The 4,871-nt window shown below is 40.8% G+C and overlaps 1 protein-coding gene and 1 long non-coding RNA gene across 3 annotated transcripts in view; one reads left to right on the top strand and one right to left on the bottom strand.

Annotated features, from left to right (window-relative positions):
* LOC147831355 (uncharacterized) overlaps positions 1–241 on the bottom strand; it is a 14,714-nt gene extending 14,473 nt beyond the window's left edge. For both annotated transcript variants that reach the window (XR_015524033.2, XR_015524035.2), the window contains exon 1: positions 1–241. This exon is cut by the window's left edge and continues 104 nt beyond it. This is a non-coding gene — a long non-coding RNA (uncharacterized LOC147831355).
* LOC100537649 (N-acetyltransferase family 8 member 3) overlaps positions 1–2,998 on the top strand; it is a 6,880-nt gene extending 3,882 nt beyond the window's left edge. Inside the window, exon 2 of the mRNA XM_087307808.1 lies at positions 1–2,998. This exon is cut by the window's left edge and continues 1,172 nt beyond it. The gene's annotated coding sequence lies outside the window, so the exon portion shown is untranslated.
* The last annotated feature ends 1,873 nt before the right edge of the window (positions 2,999–4,871 follow it).

The following is a 4,871-nucleotide window of genomic DNA, read 5'->3' as shown; positions in this document are numbered from 1 at the left end:
TGTTGTGCTGGTTGAAAGTCTCTTCACAGTCCAATCGTATAATGATTACAGTAAATGATCTAAATGTGTTTATATGTATTTTTATATTCAGGGTAAAGCATAAAACTAAAAAATGTTCATCCAAATAAATAGAGTCAGACCGTCATCTCCCTTAATTCCGATAGGCAGGTCAGACTGTCTGTCAGCAAATGTAGATTCCGACTTCTGCGCATCTGTTCACGCAGATCCGCCATTAGCGCGTGCCCGTCTGCATCACAAACGCATGCGCGAGCGAGCTGCGGGCCGCTCGCAGATGCCGAGTCGAAGCCAGAGGTGCCGAAGGACAGCCGAGCTCGGGCCGATTACTGTAAAGCCAGGCGCGGGTATAATTCGCCCTTAAAGCGGCCGCGCGGTCAAGAGACGGGAGAAATCAAATGCTGCATTGAAACTTTTGAAAATCCTGAATCAATATTGGATTTACTTTAGCATGCTGTAGAAAAGACGAGACCATGGCTGAAGTATTACTGTTAGACAGGTAATGTTTTGATTTGATTTGGTTTGATTTATATGCACAGACATGTTGTTCAGCCACTGAAATCTCCTAGTGAAAGATTAATGTGATTATTTTCAGTTTCATAAGGTTCTTTGACAGCATCTATAATGTAGATTTATATTTAGTTTAACAACAAAACACCAGTAAATAGCGCTATTCCGCCTAACCTGCTTTATTGAGCTGAAGTTGCTTTTATATTCACATTGGGTCATTTTTGAATAATGACAGCCTTCCTGTACTGTTTACCGCTAACGTTACTCTGAATATTCGCTCTGAAATAGCATGTAAGTGTGGCTAAGTAATAAATGTAATTCCTGCACGGTGCTGGCACTAACTAACTGGCCAATGACATGAACTAGTGGGTTGTCTGTCTGCTGTTGTGATGCGGTGCGCACGCTCGCGATATAAGGGGGTGTGGCTTTGAATCACAGTCCCTCCCCGCCGTCCAAAGATAATATGCTAAGCGGTTAGCATTTTGGCAGATCACCTACTGCACCTTTAATCCTTTGTGGCAGAGATTCAACAAGGTGACTGTGGAGGCCATTTGAGTACAGTGAACTCAAAAGCCCCTTTCACACAGTGATGCCGGTAAATTTCTGGAAAATTTCCAGAACGACTTTACCGGTATATTGAAAAAAGCGCTGTTCACACAGGCGAGGACGTTACGGAAATTTTCCGGAAAAGAGCATTCACACATCTATTCCAAAATACCGGTAAATTCTGACATCATTCACCACAAATGAGCTTTAAACGACTGCGCTTGTATTTGTAAACATTTGACTAAATTACAAACTCTGTGGATGATCAATATTGTGAACAACTTTCGCAGGATCACTTTCGCATGTCGAGATGTTCATAATATGTGCGTGTGCGGCGCTCATAGGCGCACGCAAAGCTTGAAGGTAAACAAACAACGGCTTATCATAAGCATCTCATCGATGATTATTTACACAGTTGGCATTAAGAAGAACATATAAACGTGATCTGACTAACTTCTAGCAGCTAAATGTGTCTGGAAAAATATTCAAAGGCTTTTATCCTCACAAACCGTGCGGACGTAAATGCGTCTGACTGTTGTGATTGGCTAAAGCAGACGTCTCACGTCAGCACGTTCTAGACGTGCACGCGCTTATTACGGGAATCTTCCTTCTGTATTCACACAGCGCAGCATTCCGGCAAATTGCCGATAATGTTACAACTTCTCTTTCCGGAAAATAGCCAGAACGAATTTACCGGTATTTTCAAAAAGGATCTGTTCACACATACAACCTTTCCGGAAAATTGCCGGCAATTTTCCGGAAAGGTCTGTTTGTGTGAAAGGGGCTATTGTCATGTTCAAGAAACCAGTCTGAGATGATTCGCCAGAATACTCAATTGGTACTAAAGGGTTCAAAATGTGCCAAGACACTATCCACCACACCATTACAACACCACCATCAGCCTGAACCGTTGATGCAAGGCAGGATGGATTCAAACTTGCTGTTGACACCAAATTCTAACCCTACCATCCAAATGTCGCAGCAAAAATGCCGCTCACTGGATATTTTCTCTTTTTCTGACCATTCTCAGTAAACCCTAGAGATGGTTGTGCGTGAAAATCCCAGTAGATCAGTACTTTCTGAAATACTCAGACCAGCCCGTTTGGCACTGACAACCATGCCACGTTCAAAGTCACTTAAGTCACCTTTTTTCCCCATTCTGATGATCGGTTTGAAACTGATCATCAGAAGCAGATTGTCTTGACCATGTCTACATGCCTAAATGCATTGAGTTGCTGCCATGTGATTGGCTGATTTGCGTTAACAAGCATTTGGACAGGTGTACCTAATAAAGTGGCCAGTGAGTGTACATCACATATCGCCTTTCATCCCCAAAATACTGAATTACTGAAATGGTAAATATCGTCCAGCCCTGCTCTCAACAATAGATGTCACTATATCCTGCAATTTTACCTTTTTTTGGTAGTTTTTCTAACTTAATATCTTGCATTGACAATTTGCTGTCGAAAAAGAAAACATTATCACTTTAAAGACAAGCAGCTTAAATCATGTCAGTTTAAATCAAACGTGACGTTATATGGAAACTAAACGACCACAAGTGAAAAATAATACTGGTATTATTGTTTGCTTTCTGTAATATAAACAGAAGCTGAGGTGTAAAACGTTATATAAAGTACTTTTAGCCATCAGAAAAAGGTTGAGACTCATTGCTTTAAAGGAATTTGTGCCAGATGACCCATATGACCCAAACTTAAATCTTAAAATACCAACGAAATGCAAAAGTGGCAGGAGATTTAACATTCCTGAAGAAACTGTGACCTCGTGAGCCTATTGTGTCGATTAGAATAAAAGCTCTTGTGTTTACAACCATGCAGCAGGGAGCCAAATCCTTGTCCATTGAAGAAACACAGTTATTTACTCATCAGTAATAGTACAGTGTTATTTTATCGTATTTTCAAATTTTCCCAAAATAAAATATATCTGCTGCTTCCGAAATCACCTACTACTCAGTAGGTACTGCATTTAAATTTGAATGTACTACTCGACCGATAGAAAAGTACATTCTATACAGGGTGGGCTATTTATATGGATACACCTTAATAAAATGGGAATGGTTGGTGATATTAACATCCTGTTTGTGGCACATTAGTATATGTGAGGCGGCAAACCTTTCAAAATGGGTGGTGATCATGGAGGCCATTTTGAAGTCGGCCTTTTTGGATACAACTTTTGTTTTTTCAATAGGAAGAGGGTCATTTAATACATCAAATTTATTGGGAATTTCACAAGAAAAACAATGATGTGCTTGGTTTTTAACTTTATTCTTTCATGAGTTATTTACAAGTTTCTGACCACTTATAAAATGTATTCAAAGTGCTGCCCATTGTGTTGGACTGTCAATGCAACCCTCTTCCCCCACTCTTCACACACCGATAGCAACACTGCAGGAGAAATGCCAGCACAGGCTTCCAGTATCTGTAGTTTCAGGTGCTGCACATCTTGTATCTTCACACCATAGATAGACAATTGCCTTCAGATGACCCCAAAGATAAAAGTCTAAGGGGGTCAGATCGGGAGACCTTGAAGGCCATTCAACTGGCCCACGATGACCAATCCACTTTTCAGGAAACTGTTCATCTAGGAATGCTTGGACCTGACACCCATTATGTGGTGGTGCACCATCTTGCAGGAAAAACTCAGGGAACGTGCCAGCTTCAGTGCATAAGGAGGGAAACACATCATCATGTAGCAACTTCAAATATCCAGAGGCTTTGAGGTTTCCCTTGATGAAGAATGCACCCACTATCTTTGTTGTCCATGGTGTGAAGATACAAGACTGTGCTGGCGCTTCTCCTGCAGTGTTGCTATCGGTGTGTGAAGAGTGGGAGAAGTTGGTTGCATTGACAATCCAACACAATGGGCAGCACATTGAACACATTTTATAAGTGGTTAGAGACTTGTAAATAACTCATGAAAGAATAAAGTTACGTTAAAACCAAGCACACCATTGTTTTATAAAATCTTTATAAAATAAATTTGATGTGTCAAATGACCCTCTTCCTATTGAAAAAATAACATTTGTATCCAAGATGGCAGACCTCAAAAAGGCCACCATTGTCACCACCCATCTTGAAGTTTGTCCCCTCACATATACCAATGTGCCACAAACAGGACGTTAATTTCACCAACCATTCCCATTTTATTAAGGTGTATCCATATAAATGGCCCACCCTGTGCAGTATGAATGTGAGTAGTATGAATGGAGCTCAGACGTAGTACTGATGCCAATTTGTCACCATCACGTGACAAACCCGCTTCACTGCCATTCATGAATTCTCTCTCCTCTTTTAGCATACTTTTGTATGGAAAAAAATGCAATTTCAGATGCAGCCATTGTGTTTAAATAATAAAATATATTATTTTAGAGCATTAATCACAACACCGTGAAACCATGATATTTTTATGCAAGGTTACCGTTAAAATCTCATACCGGCCCACAGGCCCGGATTAGCTAATCGGGAGGACCGCGAGAATTCCCGGTGGGCCGGTCCGTTTTTTGGCCACGAGGGCTGGTGTCCGTAGCTCCAGAATCTGTTGCTCTCAGCAGTCACCTTTATTAAAAATAATTTATTTATTTACTTGACCACAGCCTTCTTATTCATTATTTTACCGCAGCTCTGCTCTTTTTATCTATTTTCTCTTAGCCTCGTGAGCAAGATGCAGCCTGCAGGTGAATGATGATATAACTAAATACAGTACAGTGGTACAGTGGTTAGCACATTAGGTTATAACGCCGCCAACCCGAGTTCGGTCCTCGTTTGAGTAACATTTTTTTTTTT

This window comes from Danio rerio, chromosome 23 (assembly GCF_052040795.2).
Source record: "Danio rerio strain M-AB ecotype USA chromosome 23, GRCz13ab, whole genome shotgun sequence".
Classification (NCBI taxonomy): Eukaryota; Metazoa; Chordata; class Actinopteri; order Cypriniformes; family Danionidae; genus Danio; species Danio rerio.
The sequence above is the reverse complement of the archived record's forward strand: the minus strand, read 5'-3'. Positions and strand labels throughout refer to the sequence as shown.